Source organism: Podarcis cretensis (genome assembly GCF_951804945.1).
Source record: "Podarcis cretensis genome assembly, chromosome: 1".
Lineage (NCBI taxonomy): Eukaryota > Metazoa > Chordata > Lepidosauria > Squamata > Lacertidae > Podarcis > Podarcis cretensis.
In genome coordinates, this window is record NC_137170.1 from 10,684,795 (window position 1) to 10,703,137 (window position 18,343).

At 46.1% G+C, this 18,343-nt stretch overlaps 1 protein-coding gene across 1 annotated transcript in view; it reads right to left on the reverse strand.

Moving 5' to 3' along the window:
- KCNH5 (potassium voltage-gated channel subfamily H member 5) overlaps nt 1–18,343 on the reverse strand; it is a 198,644-nt gene that overhangs the window by 116,818 nt on the left and 63,483 nt on the right. The window lies entirely within an intron of this gene.

An 18,343-nucleotide genomic window follows, 5' to 3' on the forward strand; every position in this document is an offset into this window, starting at 1 on the left:
GCAGCAATTTTGCCTAATATCTCTGCTGCTCCCCCGCCCCATTTGGATTTGTTTATCCCCCTAATCTAACACATAGGGAGCTCCATAGTCTAGCTGGATTAATTAAAAGAAAGCCTGGCTTACGACGAGATGATGAGACAGGTATAATAGGAATTACCAGCTACTATAAGTTTCAGGTGCTTATCTGCATAAAATGCAAATCAACAGACATATCACCTCAAGGTCTCCCTCATCTGTACGCTCCCATTGATTTAAAAACCACAGTTTGTACAACCCAGGGTTCTTTTCTGTATTCTGGTACAGTCACCGCTAAATAGGGTTCTCATTCCCTCTTTGTTTCTCCCCTCTTCTCCTCCTCCGTCTCATCTCTGCACAAATCCACTTCATTACAGGAACCTCACAAGACCGAAAATGCCAGAAACATTTTAATAACGAAAAACCTGCCCCCGAGACAATGGCAGATACAAATCAAGGCCAGCCACGCTAGATAATGATGCTCTTTGTATGGCGAGGTCTCATCATTTTCAGAGCTGCCCCTAAAACAAGGCCCAGCCTGCGTATTAATTTTATTGTGCGGGGACTGCTTGTAACAGCTACCAAATGGAAACATAATCCCTGCCTCGTATTTATGATAGGGAAATAATCTGGGAGAAACAGATGAGTTTGTTAGGTGTCAGCAAGTGGTGAAATACAGATACAGCGTGGTCAGTTCTGGAATAGTAGCATATGCAGTTACATGCTATTTTCAGGGAGGGGCTATAGATCAGTGGTAGCGCCGATGATTTGCATGCAAATGGCCCCAGGTCCAGTCTTCAACATCTCCCTGTCTGAAACTCTGAAGAGGCGGAGGCTGATCAGGGTTGCCATATTTTGAAGAGAAAAAAAGAAGACACATTTGCCAACTTCTGCTTTTAACTATGGTAAACGTGGGTGGCGCTGTGGGTTAAACCACAGAACCTAGGACTTGCCGATCAGAAGGTCGGCGGTTCGAATCCCTGCGACGGAGTGAGCTCCTGTTGCTCGGTCCCTGCTCCTGCCAACCTAGCAGTTCGAAAGCACATCAAAGTGCAAGTAGATAAATAGGTACCGCTCCGGTGGGAAGGTAAACGGTGTTTCCGTGTGCTGCTCTGGTTCGCCAGAAGTGGCTTAGTTATGCTGGCCACATGACCCGGAAGTGTCTCCGGACAGCGCTGGTAAAGGTACCACTGTGCAATGGATGAGCCTCACCCTGGGAAAACCTCCTTCATGATCAAGGTGTCTCCCCTGCCAGGTAAGCTGTATGCCGGCTCCCTCGGCCAATAAAGCGAGATGAGCACCACAACCCCAGAGTCGGTCACGACTGGACCTAAGGGTCAGGGGTCCCTTTACCTTTACCTTTACTTTTAACTATGGATCGCTATGGCGAGACTCATTTTACATACCCATGAAAAAGAGGATGTGTCCTGGGAAAAGAGGACATATGGCAACCCATATGGCAACAATACCATACCCTCCAACATTTCTCCAATTAAAATAATAGGGATGTCCTATTCAATCAACATCATCATAGTTTTATTATTTATACCCCACCCATCTGACTGGGTTGTCCCAGCCACTCTGGACGGATTCCAACATATACGATATCTTTATTGTCATTGTCCCTTGCGGAAAATGAAATTGAAAACTACATAAAACTACATAAAAACTACATAAAACCACCATAAAACTACATAAAAACTACATAAAACTACAACAAAACTACATAAAACATTCAAAAACCCCTAAAAACTCTAAAACCCCATTTTAAAATACACTATTACACTATACTACAGAGACCCCTTATGCTGCGTTTAGAACCAGAATTGCATTAGCGTAGAAACTGTTTTTCAGACGGCTAGTCCTGGCCTTTATAACCCTATACCTTCTTCCAGAAGGCAGAAGCTGAAAGAGATCATTTCCTGGGTGCGTACTATCCTGCGCTATCTCTGCCGCTTTCTTATGGCACCTGGCAGCATAGATTTGATCTAAGGTGGGAAGAGTGTACCCAATAATTCTCTCTGCAGTCTTTACAACCCTGGATAGCATTGTTTTTTCCCTGGCCGTGCAGCTCCCAAACCACACGCACAGACCATAAGTTAGTACGCTCTCTACAGTGCAATGGTAGAATGTCATCAACAGGTCCTTTGAGAGATTGTTTTTCCGGAGGATTCTCAGAAAATATAACCTCTGCTGTGCTCTTTTCACCAGGTCTTTGCTGTTCTCTCCCCAGGTTAGGTCGTCTCTCAACTCCATTCCCAGAAATTGAAACACTGAGACCTGTTCCACGCACTTCCCCTCAATAATAAGTGGCTGAATATTCAATTTACATTTCCTAAAGTCCACAATGATCTCTTTTGTTTTCTTTAAGTTAAGCAGTAAGTTGTTTTTCCTGCACCACTCCCCCAACTGCTCAACTTCCTTCCTATAGGCCGTCTCCCCCTCTCCAGCTGTAATTAAACCAACCACCACTGTATCATCTGCGAACTTAATGATCTTATTACTGGGGTATTTGGGGGCACAGTCAGCTGTATAGAGCGTGTATAAAAGCGGGCTCAACATGCACCCCTGCGGCGTCCCCGTATTCGTGATGAGATCCACAGAGACGTGGGAACCCAACCTGACCCTTTGGGAACGGTTTGATAGAAAGTCTAATATCCACCTGCACAAACATGGTGGAGGTCCCAGGTCTAATAATTTGGGCACCAATCTATGCGGAAGAATAGTATTAAATGCAGAACTAAAGTCTACAAATAACAGTCTCGCGTAGTTCCCTTGCTTCTCCAAATGAGTCAGGACAGCATGTAAAGCCATTGCCACAGCATCCTCTGTGGATCTCTTTGCCTTGTACGCAAACTGGTAAGGGTAAAGTCCCACTGGCAGACAAGATAAGATGCGCTTCCTCACCAGTTTTTTGAAACATTTCATTATAATGGGTGTCAGCGCCACAGGGCGAAAATCATTCAGACTGTCTATCTTTGATGTTTTTGGCAGGGGTATAATGGTAGCGGATTTCAGACAGGGTGGAAAAGTGGCTTGGGCCAGAGACTGGTTAAAAATCTTCGTAAAGATTCTTGCCAGTTGGTCCGAACAATCTCTTAGCACCCTGCCAGACACCCCATCCGGGCCCATAGCCTTCCTCATGTTTACCTCCTTTAATATTCGCCTCACTTCTCCCTCTTCCACACTGGCAGCATTTCCTGTAGGTAGTGCCCAATAGCTCTGGCATCCCTGTTGGAGTCACTGTTGGTGTCACCTCAAATCGGGCAAAGAAGGTATTCAACTCTCCCACCAAGGAAGCAGTACTCTCTACCACTGATGAATTCCTTGATTTATAACCAGTCAGATGTTGGACTCCCTACCACATTTGTCTAGTATCATGATTTCTCAGATGGTCCTCAATTTTTCCTCTGTACTCCGCTTTTGCTTTCCTGATACCCCTCTTCAAGTTCGCTCTTTCTATGCCATACAATACCCGGTCCCCAGTTCTAAAAGCAGAATTTCTGGCCTTCAATAATCTCCTAACCTCTCCTGTCATCCAGGGCTTCCTATTCAGATACAACTTAACATACTTTTCCCTGGTGACATTTGCTGTGCAGAATCTAATATAATCCAGGACCGTTGATGTATAAGTTTCTAGATCTTGATGGTCGAAGATATTCCAGTTGGTCTCCTGGAAACAGTCCTGCAGTTGCTGAGCGGCTCCCTCAGGCCACACCGTAACCATCCGTGTTTGTATCTGGCCTTGTTTCCTGAGGGGTGTGTATACTGGTGTCAGAAGCAGGGACACATGATCTGAACCACCGAGGTACGCCAAGGTCTTGACCTCATATGCCCGTCTAATGTTCGTATACACCTTGTCAAGAGTATTTTCTCCCCTTGTTGCACACTCAATGTGCTGATGGAATTTTGGGAGTACTGCCCTCACATCTGTGTGATTGAAGTCCCCCGCAATAATGTGCACAGCCTCCGGGTATCTGCTCAATTTAGCATTGATGTTTTCATGCATACTGCTCATGGCCCTGCATGCATTTGCAGTTGGTGCTATGTACACCGCTGTTAACACCACTGTTGTAAATTCCCGGGGAAGATAGAAAGGTCTGCATTTAACTGTCAGAAATTCCACATCCAGAGAACAGTAGTGTAATGGGGTTTGGGGTTGCTTGTGCGTAAAGCGCAAACTGCTCCAGGCTGAGTAGTTTGGACCAAACTTTTCCCCCAGTACACCATGACTGCCTCAATCACTGGAAGAATCCGTCAGTGGGCGTTTCCTGAATTTCTTCCAACATAAGAGTTCTTTCACGCCCAATCGTCGTCTCTCTTCTCTGCGCGAAAGCTGTCTGCACAGAGTGGGCGTCCCCAGAGGAGGTCCTGTGCTCTCTTCGCTGGCTTCACTGAAAGAGTCCTGGAGCCTTCTCTCCGCAGCTCCCTCGGACTCCCCTTCCTCCCTGGTGTCACCTCTATCTCCTTCCCCAGCGGAAGCGTCCTCTCTCCCTTTGCTGGTTCCCTCTCCAGCATCATCATTAGGGAGCCTCAGTGCCACCCTTGGCTCCGATGGCAGTTCCCTGCCAAGTAGGTATCCAACATGTACGAAAAAATAATAAAACATTAAACATTTAAAAACTTCCATATATAGGGTTGCCTGCAGATATCTTCTAAAGGTCATATAGTTACTTATCTTCTTGGCTTGGTTTTTGTTTGTGTGTTTTTTTGCAAAACTCCATACCTTCCAGCATTTCTCTGATGAAAATAGGAATGTCCTAAGGAAAAATGAGGGGATGCGGGTGGCGCTTTGGGTTAAACCACAGAGCCTAGGACTTGCCTATCAGAAGGTTGGCGGTTTGAATCCCTGCAACGGGGTGAGCTCCCATTGCTCGGTCCCTGCTACTGCCAACCTAGCAGTTTGAAAGCACATCAAAGTGCAAGTAGATAAATAGGTACCACTCTGGCGGGAAGGTAAATGGCGTTTCCGTGCTCTGGTTTGCCAGAAGCGGCTTAGTCATGCTGGCCACATGACCCGGAAGCTGTACACCGGCTCCCTCGGCCAATAAAGCGAGATGAGCGTCGCAACCCCAAAGTCAGTCACAACTGGACCTAATGGTCAGGGGTCCCTTTTACCTTTACCTTTTTAAGGAAAAATGGAACATCCTGGGATCAAATCAGAAACCAGGATGGCTTCTGTAAATCTGGAACTGACCCTGGAAAATAGGGATACTTGGAGGGTCTTCAATACTAAGCTCGAGCAACCATTACTACTATTCATATCTAGAATGAAGGAACACTTCCAAATAGAAATCTTAATGCACATGTGTGCATTAGTAAAGCAAGAGAGAAATGATCAGAAATGCAATGACCCTAATTTTGCTTATTTATGCTGTCACGCCAAGATTGCTTTGGGGGGGGGGCATGTTTTAGCATGCACGTCGGTAATTTGGTGGAAGGAGAGACACGAAGGAACTGAAAGTTTATGACAAAACGGTGCATGAAGCTGCTCCACACAACATTTGGAAAGGCAAAGTGGGGCATTCGTAGTGCATCTCAGGGTTCCACTGCGCAGTTAATTCCAGATAATTAATTCCAGATAATTCAGAACTCCAAGATCTGGGGAGAAACATGGAAAGGAAGGATTTTGGAAGCTTCCCCGCAACTAATTCCTACAAATTCCTCATGCCCAGCCTCCTGGCCTTTGTCAGGCTTTGCAAGGGCAGGAGGATTATTCAGCCATACACGTTTCTGTGGCAATGTTGTACTTACTTAAGGGAGAGATGCGATAGCCTGACTCAGAGCCAGGCACAATGCAAGACAGGACTTATCTGTCACAGTACAGGCTTCCTCCTGACATTGCATTTCAACCATGGCTTGGAGGTCTACTCCTGTTCCAGTCCTGGGCCTCCCCTGGACAAGTGCCAGTCCTGGGAACTTGTGCCAAATTGCAGAGTGGTTTCAGGTTCTCTGAAGTAGGCAAATGCCTGCAAAGGCAGCGAAGAGTCCGACTCCTGCCTACGTGGGAAGGAGATGGAGAGAAAGTGCTGCGTAACATCTTCTGGTTCCAAAGAACGGTACCTTGCTATAGGATTAGGGACATGGAGCGAACATCCACTGAATTCTTGTTTGAGAAACCAGAAGAGCTTTGCACTCAATCTACTTCCATGTTGTTGCTGTTGTTTAGTCGTTTAGTTGTGTCCGACTCTTTGAGACCCCATGGACCAGAGCACGCCAGGCACTTCTGCCTTCCACTGCCTCCCGCAGTTTGGTCAAACTCATGCTGGTAGCTTCGAGAACACTGTCCAACCATCTCGTCCTCTGTCGTCCCCTTCTCCTTGTACCCTCCATCTTTCCCAACATCAGGGTCTTTTCCAGGGAGTCTTATCTTCTCCTGAGGTGGCCAAAGTATTGGAGCCTCAGCTTCAGGATCTGTCCTTCCAGTGAGCACTCAGGGCTGATTTCCTTAAGAATGGATCGGTTTGATCTTCTCAGTGGCGTAGCGTGGGGGGTGCAGGGGGTGCCAGCCGCACCGGGCGCAACATTTGGGGGGGCGCGCTCGCAGCTCTCTGCCCCTACCTGGCTCACTCACTCTCTCTCACAGTGCTGGCTGTGCGAATCCGATCCGAGCTGCCGGGTCGCCGCCCACTGTGGAGGGGGAGGGTGCCAGGCGTGCGTTGCGGTGCGGAGCAGAGAGAGAGCGAGGGAGGGAATATCTGGGGGAGGGACAGTGCAGCGGCCGCCCAGCGCAGCGCTGAGCGCGGGAGAGAACCACATCCGACCAGCCCAGGCAGCAGCAAGAAGAAGCTGGCAGCGGCGGCAGGTTAGGGGTTAGGGGGCGCAAATTACTTGCCTTGCCCCGGGTTAGGGGGCGCTAATTACTTGCCTTGCCCCGGGTGCTGAGAACCCACGCTACACCGCTGGATCTTCTCGTAGGGGGCTTTAATTCACACTGTCCACAGGGCTTAATAGGGATGATGGGGGAAGCGGACAGAGAGTACTGGGGAGTCAGAGGGGACCATGGAGGTCATTGATTCCAACAATGCAGGCAACCCAGAACTAGCATATCCTCAACAGCTTCTGCTTACAGACTTCCAGTGAGAGAGAGCCCCTTTCCATTAGGACCTAAGAGCAGATCACACCCAAGGCCCATCTAGGCCATCAGATAAGCATCCTTGTGGAACTAATCCCATATTTGGGTTTGGACCACACCTTGATCCCATGTACTGACCACAGTGCAATGTCTCTATTACAGAACCTGCTGTTCTAAAATAGCTTGGCCTTCCCCTTTGATGTTTTCCCTTACTTTCTCCTGCCAGTAGCATACTAACTTAATCAGCTAACTGTTTCTCCATCCAGACCTCTTTCCTGCTGATATCCTCAGTTTTTACTATTATTTTTATTGATTCAACTTATACACCACCCTATACCCAGAGAATTATGGTGCTGGAGGAGACTCTTGAGAGTCCCATGCACTGCAAGAAGATCAAACCTATCCATTCTGAAGGAAATCAGCCCTGAATGCTCACTGGAAGGACAGATCCTGAAGCTGAGGCTCCAGTACTTTGGCCACCTCATGGGAAGAGAAGACTGCCTGGAAAAGACCCTGATGTTGGGAAAGATGGAGGGCACAAGGAGAAGAGGACGACAGAGGACAAGATGGTTGGACAGTGTTCTCGAAGCTACCAGCATGAGTTTGACCAAACTGTGGGAGGCAGTGGAAGACAGGAGTGCCTGGCGTGCTCTGGTCCATGGGGTCACGAAGAGTCAGACATGACTAAACGACTAAACAACAACATACCCAGAGATCTCAGGGCAGTTCACAAACAAGACCACAACATATAAAATCAAACCAAAAGCTACATTTTAAAAGGGTGTCGGATGTCAATAAGATCAACCAAAGGACTGGTTAAATATGAACATTTTTGCCTGGCGCCTAAAGGTGTATAATGAAGGCGCCAGGTGAACCTCCCTGAGGGGAACATTCCATAGACAGGGAGCCACTGCAGAGAACTTTTGACTTCTATTGATAATTTTGGTGTGTATTTTGTCTAAACTGATTTGTGATTTTTAATAATTTTTGTAAAAGATAAATTGAAGAGTAGGTGGGTTCCCACGAGGCAAGACACAGAGATAACAGCAAGAACCTTTACTGAACTAACAGAACTGGACAACAGGGGCAAAGCAGCTGCTTATATACATTTCTGAAAGCCTGGGCCATGCCCACTCCCAACGTGATTGGCTGTCTAAACTTCCAAGCTGCGAATCATGACTTTAAGGGCCAATGGCAGAGGCCCAAATCCTGAAATGTTCTGTAGTTGGATATTATGTCTTGAATCAGAACACAGGGGCTCAGAATTCTTAGTCCAGACTCAAGCTCTAGCAAGCACAGATCACTGAATACATAACATAAATACAGTGGACGCTCGGGTTGCAAACGTGATCCGTGCGGGAGGCACGTTCGCAACCCGCAGCATTCGCAACCCACAGCACATGCACAGGTTGCAATTTGGCGCTTCGGCACATGCGCAATGCGTGATATAGCGCTTCTGCACATGCACGGCCGCCGAAACCCAGAAGTAACCCGTTCCGGTACTTCCGGGTTTCGGCGGGTCCGTAACCCAAAAAAACGCAACCTGAAGCATCTGTAACCCGAGGTATGGCTGTAAAGAGCAAGGAGCGGGAATCCCAGGCCCAGACGCTGAACAGACCCCCCCCCCAAGCCCCTCTCTCTGGCCCTCAGGGCTCCCCTGAGACCATGCCCCCTCCACAAGCCACACCCTTCTCTGAAGAATGTGTCCTTGGACTCTGATACCTGGCCTTCTTGAGAGATGCATGTCCTGTTCATGTAGTGGTTTTGGAAATGTTCTGCGGGGGTGGGGGACAACAAAAAATGAGGGGAAAAGGAGGGTCAATTGAGGAATGTCCCTATTTTCATCAGAGGAATGTTGGGGGGCTATGATGTTGTTGGACTACAACTCCCATCATCCCTGAACTCTGGCCTTGCTGTTGGACCTGTTCCATATCTGCTATTGGGTCCCCAGAGCACAGATTCACACAAAGCGGCAAAACGTCCTTGCAGGTTATTAACAGGGTTTATTTGAAATGCATATGCAGAACAAAGGTACAGAGCGATAAGCTCGCAATCTGCACACCCAATTCTGAGCGTGCCAGCTTTTTATACCCCTTAGAATGCATTGACATGTGTTCACATGTAAAACACTAATAGCAACAAGATATAGCTTTGTTTCTTGTGTTACCCTCCTCCTTTTCAGTTCGCCTCCTCCTTTTCAGCCTACCCCTGTCTGGGTTACAATAGCACACAATCAACCTTGCTCTTATCTCTATCCACCTAAGCCGGACATTCCAGAGAGACAGGCCCATTTTCACTGTAACATCTAAACAAGAAAAAGCCTTGTTCTTCTGGCTGGTGTAAAAACCTCCCTCCCCCCCTTTAAGGAAGGAGTTTGGGGATAACATATGAGAGAGGAGAAAATGCCTCAAACAGTTTTTGGGATCGTATATAGAACAATATTCTAATGGCCCTTCATTGCTAGCTAGGGGTGATGGGAGTTGTAGTTCAACAACATCTGGGGACCCACAGGTTGAGAAAGGCTTCGTGTTGAGGCATCTGATCAAGGCCTGTATTTTAAAATGAGCTTAAAGATATATTTGCAAATGTTTGTATGTTTCATGCCAGGCAGAAACCAGCTGGCTAAGTACTTTGGCAGTTGTTTATCTTCCTGCTCTCCTGAACAAGGGCCCCCCTGATTTATAGCAGTAGCAGGAGACAAGTTTCTCAAAGTTGTAAAAGGGAATTACAGGCTGGGAGCAAAGGTTACACTGACCCTACATATTCACAATCAAGCTGCAAAAACACTAATTAAGAGTAGGTAAATAGTAATATTTATTGTTTAACAGAAAATAATACCATGTGCCTCTCATCAGACTCTAGCCATATTTTCCTAAGGTTTAAGGTATACTGAGAGAGTTAAAGGGCAATAAATTTTGGGAAGAGCTAATGGGAAAAGCAGCTGGCTGGGAAAGGGGAGGGGTGTAAACTGAAGAGGCTTCTTTTGAAGCTGTTTTTTACTGAGTTCCTTTTTACTTTGCAAAGGCCTTTTCTTCTAAAAAGCTATCTATGTTATGTATGAGATTTGTTGGCTTAATGTAATTAGGCAAAGGATTTAGAAAGTAAGAAATGTTAGATTCTTATGTTAGATTCTTATTTCATTGATGGTGTGTGAGAATGTGAACCCAAGATCTCTGTTTAGATAGAATTTAATACCACGAGCCATTTGTTTTAGCCATTTGTTTTGGAATGCAGGGGCAACGGGGCAAAAGGTGATCTGGTAATTAAGGTACCTTGTTGAGGCAAATGTAAGATATATGGCTACTTGTCTGCCATTTATGGATAGAAGGAAATATAGCTCTTTGTCTCCCATAAAAGGTAATAGGAAATGGGTGTATCTTTTATGATTGGTTCTAGCAAACAGCCAATAGGAATTTCAACCAGGCTGATTGGATAGAGGCAGCCAAAGGAGGAGCAAGGGGGCTGGGCTGAGGAAATATAAGTGCTGGCCATCAGGGCTGGAAGGGGCAGAGCTTTGGTAACCATATACCACTGTGCCTATCATTTATTTGTCTGACAAATAAATTATTATTTTAATTTCTCTATTGCTGCGTTGAATATTTCATTCCAGCTAAGCGTTAACCACAAGCAGGGTGCTACAGTGTAACCTGTTTGTATTTTGTATCCCCAAGCTCTGTAATCTGGGGCAGGGGGGGATGGAAAGGGTGGGGGGAACAGGCAGACAATAAATTTCACTTTCAGTAGGATAGCTGAAGAATCATTGGAGTTTCCAGAAAGTCACCCACATCCCACCATAATCCTAAGTGGATGCTTGTGTGTGTGTGTGTGTGTGTGTGTGTGTGCTACTTTATCTGGAAAGGGAGAAGCCCCATGAAAAGAAGACAGAACTTCAAGGCACTTCTAAAGCTCTTAGAAACGAAGCGGGGTGGGAGGTGGGGAGAGAAATAAACCCTTCTGGGGTTTATATATTCAGAGTCGGAGAGGGCCTGATTAAAAATGCAATGCTTATAGCCCGAGGTGTCCTCAATAACACAGAAATGTTTTCCTTGCATTTATTTAGGGATTGCCGCAGTGCTGCAAACACCCCGGTGCCTGTGAAAATGTGAGAATCCTCGTGGCAGGGACGTTGAAGAAGCCTTCAAAAAGTATAAGGTGTGAATCATCCTCAGGCAGCTGGATTTGGGGAGCGCATAGGAGACACACTATACGGCTGCCAACTGTTTTTTTTTCTGGCCAGTGCTTTCTCCAATGATACCTTTAAAGCACCTCAGTCTGCAGGCAGTAGTCCTGGGGACCATGTTTATTTCCATGTGATGAAAAAAGCTTCACAGATTTATTTTCTGCAGACGGAACCCAGGAGCAAACCTGGCGTATTTCTCTTGGAACAGGTGGCAGCAATTGAGTGCCAGGCCCAAAGCCTGGCTGTTCGTAGGGTTGTTTAAAAACAACAACAACAACAACCATGTTCCCAAGTGTCTCTATTTTCCAGGGACAGTCCCAGATTTACAGAAGCTTTCCTAGTTTCTGATTTGATCCCAGAATGTCCTGCTTTTCCCTAGGACAGCCCTATTTTCATGGGAGAAATGTTGGGGGTATGGAGTTATGTGACCCCCAAGCCAAGGAGGTAAGTACAGTGGTACCTCAGGTTAAGTACTTAATTTGTTCCGGAGGTCCATACTTAACCTGAAACTGTCCTTAACCTGAAGCACCACTTTAGCTAATGGGGCCTCCTGCTGCCGCTGCGCCGCCAGAGCATGATTTCTGTTCTCATCCTGAAGCAAAGTTCATTACCTGAAGCACTATTTCTGGGTTAGCGGAGTCTGTAACCTGAAGCGTATGTAACCTGAAACATATGTAACCTGAGGTACCACTGTAACTATACAACCTTTGAATGACATGTGAAGGCAGCCCTGTATAGGGAAGTTTTTTTTAATGTTTAATAATGTCTTCTGTTTTTGTATATGCTATAAACTGCCCAGAGTGGCTGGGGCAACCCGGTCAGATGCGTGAGGTATTATTATTATTATTATTATTTAGGACATACCTATTTTCATCAGAGAAATGTTGGAGGGTATGCAATAAAGAATGTAATCTCATAGAATTGTAGACTCATAGAATTGTCGGAAGAGACATCTATTTATTTATTTTTAAATGATATTTTATTAAGTTTTACAAAAGAGAAACATTACACACACAAAACAAAACATCAAAACACAAAAATACAAACAATCAACATACAATGAAAAAGAGAAATCAAAAAGTAAACAAAGAAAAAAGAAAAAAGACCCTCTTTTCAAGTTATTAACATTCATGAACTTATTTTCCTGACTTCCTCACACCTCCCTTTCTTGTATTCCAATTTAAAATTGGTTAGCAAATTCATTCTTATTAGTTTCATCCATGAGTACTTTCCCTCACATAGTTTATTTCTCAAAATTTTCATTTAGTATCTAACCCTTCTTTTATACTCTTATTTTACCTTATTTACTAGAACCCCTTCATTTCAATTCAATGTCATCAACATTCAAGAATTTTACAGTGTTTTTGTAGATAGGTTTTAAATTTCTTCCAGTCTTCTTCCACCAGCTCTTCTCCTTGATCTCGAATTCTACTGGTCATTTCTGCCATTTCCATGTAGTCCATTACTTGCATCTGCCATTCTTCCAAGGTGGGTAGATCTTGTGTCTTCCAATGCTTTGCAATGAGTATTCTTGCTGCAGCTGTGGCATACATAAAAAAAATCCTGTCCTTCTTTGGCACCAATTGGCCGACCAAAAAATATGGAACGCTTCACGAATTTGCGTGTCATCCTTGCGCAGGGGCCATGCTAATCTTCTCTGTATCGTTCCAATTTTAGTATATGTGCTGCCGAAGCGAGCACGAGACATCTAGCCCAACCTCCTGAGATGCAGGAAAATCACAACTAAAGAATCTCTGGCAGATGACCAGGGAAGAAGGATCCACCACCTTTCCAGGTAGCCCATTTCATTTTCAAACAGCTCTTACCATTCAAATGTTCTGGTCCTCCCTCTGGAGCAGCAGAAAACAGCCTTGCTCCATCTTCCACGTGACACCAACCCCATTTACAGGAGGCCCAAAATAACTTTTCCAGAAGATCAAACAGGGCATGCAATGGAGGATGACATGTTCACAAGGAGTTGTGATGGGGGGCAGTGGCAGCAGTTTTGAACATAAGAAGAGCCCTGCGGGATTAGGGTCAATAGCCCATCTAGTCCAGCATCACAGTAGCCAGCCTCTGGGAAGCCTAAAAACAGGACTGTCATTGATGCTTTAGCTGAGATTCCTGCCTTGCAAAGGGTTGGACTAGTTGACCCTTGGGAGCCCTTCCAACTCTATAATTCTGTGACTCTAGGACCTGGGTGCAACAGTGATCTCCTCACTTGTGATTCACAGCAATTGGTATTCAGGGGTTTGAAGACAGCCTCCACATCAGCTCATCTCCTGCAAGAGTGACTTTTGTTTTTCCTGCCAGGGAGGGAATAAGGAACCATTGGCCAGATGTGTGGTTTTTTTCCCTTGCTCTATTTCAGGCATAGGCTGAAGTAGCCTCCAGGTGTTTGGGACTACAATTTCCATCATCCCTAGCTAACAGGACCAGTGCTCAGGGGTGGTGGGAATTGTAGTCCCAAACATCTGGAGGGCCGGAGTTTGCCTATGCCTGCTCTATGGGGGGGGGGTGCTGATTTCCATTTGCCTTCCTCCTTCCAACTTCTGGAGATGCAACTGGAAGGTGCAGGAGTGGCGGCGGAGAGAGGAAGGAAGAACCATCTCATCCCACTTTACAAATGGTCCCTTTTGCCATAATTGTTTTGGGACATCAGCTTCTCCTTTGTGCAGAACCATCTGCATGCCGCGTGCCCGTTTGGCATTGCTTATCCTATTACAACAGATGCGTCTAACCGGGCCTATTCATCAGAGGAAAGCAAAAGACATGTTCGCTTTGCAAGCAGAACAATCAACTCTACCCTCAGAGCAGCAGCAAAGCCAATAGCCAAAGACGGGGAAAGAGGAAGCTGCCTTCTTACTGCTAAGTCAGTATCCAGATCAGTTTTTGCTCTACACCATTGTTTCCCAAACTTGGGCTCTTTTGGGACTACAACTCCCATCATCCCAAACCACTGGTCCTGTTAACTAGGGATGATGGGAGTTGTAGTCCAAAAACAGCTGGAGACCTAAGTTTGGGAGACACTTGGTCTACACTGACTGGCAGTGGCTTTCCAGGATTTCAGAGAGGATCCTCTCCCAGTGTTACCTGGAGATGTTGTGATTATACCTGGGACCTTCTACATGCCAAGCAGATGCTCTTCTGCTGAGTGACGTTCATTTGCAGTGCTGAATTCCAAAATAAGCAGCAAAAGTTTGAAGAGCTGGAGCCTCTAATTGCAGAGGCAGAGCATAGCCATCTGAACATTTCTGAGGTCAGCGACAAAGGTTTTGCCCAAACTAGCACAATATCCCCAGGCTGCTCACACACCTCTTGGTTCTTCTTCTTTCTTTCTTTCTTTCTTTCTTTTTAATTTTATTTCACTTTTTATTTTTGCAGTCAGCTATTTTGAAACAATGGGCTCAAAGTGTCCACTGGGTTTTGTTTTTTGTTTTTTTTTAAAAAAAGAAAGAGACAATGCAGCAAGTTCCAATTTGCAACAGGGTGAAGTGGTTATGAAAAAACAACACCCACAAGCAGGCCAGTGTGACTTGTAACCCATTCAAGTGAATGCAGCTCTGCAGCCAAGTATTGACAGACCTTCATGGGGTGGGAGTTTTGCCCAGTATTACTTAGATGATATGTAAAGCCCTGCTTACAAGGATGCAGGTGACGCTGTGGGTTAAACCACAGAGCCTAGGACTTGCCGATCAGAAGGTTGGCGGTTCAAATCCCCGTGACGGGGTGAGCTCCCGTTGCTCGGTCCCTGCTCCTGCCAACCTAGCAGTTCAAAAGCATGTCAAAGTGCAAGTAGGTACCGCTCCAGCGGGAAGGTAAATGGCGTTTCCGTGCACTGCTCTGGTTCACCAGAAGCGGCTTAGTCATGCTGGCCACATGACCCGGAAGCTGTACGCCGGCTCCCTCGGCCAATAAAGCGAGATGAGCACCGCAACCCCAGAGTCAGTCACAACTGGACCTAATGGTCAGGGGTCCCTTTATCTTTACCTTTAAAGCCCTGCTTTACCAGAGACCAGAGACCCATCTAATTCAGCATCCTGCTTCCCCCAGTTGGCCAGCCAGATGACAGATGGAAAGCCCACGAGCAGATCCTTCAGCCATTGTTGTTCTTCAGCAATGGGTGTTCAACTGGCATGCTACCCCTGATTCTGGAGCTAGACCATCGCCATCATGACTAGGCAACCACTGAGATCCTCCTCGAACTCGTCTATTCCCCATTAGAGATCCCCCCTTAAACTGGAGATGGTGGGGAGTAAACGTGGAACCTCCTGAACCCAAGCCACGTGCGCTATAGCAGACAGAGCTGACTTGTACCAAGTCATGCCATCAGTCCAACCAGCCTGGTATTGTCTACTCAGGCTGACAGCCGCTCTCCAAGGTCTCACACAGTTTCCCTAGCTCAAAGACCCAAGATCCTTTAGTTAACAACCACAACCTTTTCGTGGGGCGGGGGGTGGAGAAGTCATATTGATATGCAGTCCCCATGCACACACAGGGTCAAATAGGACAAGGGGTACGAGACGGAGCATGCCACATGGCTTATGGACTGATTTGGGCTTAATGTGTCACAAGATGTTCTGCCTGGATGCAAAGCATGAGAACATCAGAGCATAAGAAAATCCTGCTGGATCAAGCTAGGGACCCCATCTGTTTAACCATCCCTTTGTCTGTCCTGAATCATCTAACATTCACCTTCACTGGATGTCCCTGAGTTGAGAGAGGGAGAGAAAATAAACCTCTCTTGACACCATGCATAATTCCAGACCCCTCTTTCACGTCCTCTTGCTTGCCTTTTCCCTAAACTATGCAAGACATGGCGACACATCAAGCAGTTAAAATTGTGATCTGCTCCTTCCTGAATCCTATCAGCATGCCTTACATCCATCCACACAACCTTGCGACAGCATTTCCCAGCCACTCAAAACTATACTATGATTTGAAGAGTCTCATCCAGTAGAATCGCTGCTGCTTTGAGAGCACACAGAAGAAGAAATTAGTCTCCTTTGTCCTGTCAGATTTAAGGATGCTCTAAGAGGAGCTGCAGATCTGCCACAAAAAAAGAAAGCAGGGAGGAGAAGAACCCCTACAATCTATTGTGTCTAGAAACTGTCTCACTTGCCTCCAGCTCCCATGGTGACAACATGGGATTCCATTCTTAGCTGATAAAAATAGATGTCGCCTTCGCAAACCCAGCCCAAGCAGCAAAGCCTTTGCCCATTTTTTTGAGAACTCACTGGAACGCCTCTGACACCAACGTCATTTCCAAGCCATCAAAATAATTTCAGCTGGACCTTCGATGAGCCGGGCCATGGTGCGCCATTTTAAACCAGTAAAGACATTTTAAGAGCAGGTGAAATAAAATAATTGGCTCGATCAATAGTTCCCAATAGTGGTAGCGACCCCAGTGCGGGGGATTTCCTAGTGGGGCACTAAGAGGCAAGGGGACAGAGATGGGATAGGTGCCAGAGGGGTAAATGAGTATCATACTTTTAAAACCTGTTATCACTGGATCCAGCTCAAGAGCTTTGTTGAATTAATTAAGCTAAACAGTTTTAATTGGATTTTGAATAAATGTGCAATTAATCTTTACTGTTCTGAATTTCATTGTGTTATTACCTTTTTTAGTGGGTCATGGAAACCACTATTCTGAATAATGCTTTTCATAGAGTAGCAGGCACTGGGGATGTGTTTATGGTACCAAGGGGAAAGTGGCTCTAAAAGGTTCGGGAGCCACAGGGCTAGAGAGATGCACTGATGCTGCAACATGGCTGTGGTTGTATAAACAGGATTCATAGAATCATAGAATCATAGAGTTGGAAGAGACCACAAGGGCCATCGAGTCCAACCCCCTGCCAAGCAGGAAACACCATCAGAGCACTCCTGACATATGGTTGTCAAGCCTCTGCTTAAAGACCTCCAAAGAAGGAGACTCCACCACACTCCTTGGCAGCAAATTCCACTGTCGAACAGCTCTTACTGTCAGGAAGTTCTTCCTAATGTTTAGGTGGAATCTTCCTTCTTGTAGTTTGGAACCATTGCTCCATGTCCGCTTCTCTGGAGCAGCAGAAAACAACCTTTCTCCCTCCTCTATGTGACATCCTTTTATATATTTGAATATGGCTATCATATCACCCCTTAACCTCCTCTTCTCCAGGCTAAACATGCCCAGCTCCCTTAGCCGTTCCTCATAAGGCATCGTTTCCAGGCCTTTGACCATTTTGGTTGCCCTCCTCTGGACACGTTCCAGTTTCTCAGTGTCCTTCTTGAACTGTGGTGCCCAGAACTGGACACAGTACTCCAGGTGAGGTCTGACCAGAGCAGAATACAGTGGCACTATTACTTCCCTTGATCTAGATGCAATACTCCTATTGATGCAGCCCAGAATTGCATTGGCTTTTTTAGCTGCCGCGTCACACTGTTGGCTCATGTCAAGTTTGTGGTCAACCAAGACTCCTAGATCCTTTTCACATGTACTGCTCTCAAGCCAGGTGTCACCCATCTTGTATTTGTGCCTCTCATTTTTTTTTGCCCAAGTGCAATACTTTACATTTCTCCCTGTTAAAATTCATCTTGTTTGTTTTGGCCCAGTTCTCTAATCTGTCAAGGTCGTTTTGAAGTGTGATCCTGTCCTCTGGGGTGTTAGCCACCCCTCCCAGTTTGGTGTCATCTGCAAATTTGATCAGGATGCCCTTGAGTCCATCATCCAAGTCATTGATAAAGATGTTGAATAAGACCGGGCCCAAGACAGAACCCTGTGGCACCCCACTAATCACTCTTCTAATTAGAGGTGCTATCCAACCGACCAGTTGCACTAGGGAGAGGACTTTGAGCTATTCTCCTGTTCTCTTCTCTCCACAAGACCACAACCCTCAGAGCATTCTTAGCCTCCTGTCACACCAGAGGACAAGGCCTAACCCCATTCTTGGTCCCTCCTCTTGGATCTAAGACCTTCAGCTCATCCTAGCACTGAGGACAACCTCTCCCTTAGGAATCTGCCTTATACAAAGCCAGGCTGTTGGTGTTTTTGTATTGTCCACATTGACAGGGGCAGAGATGCTATGAAACTAATT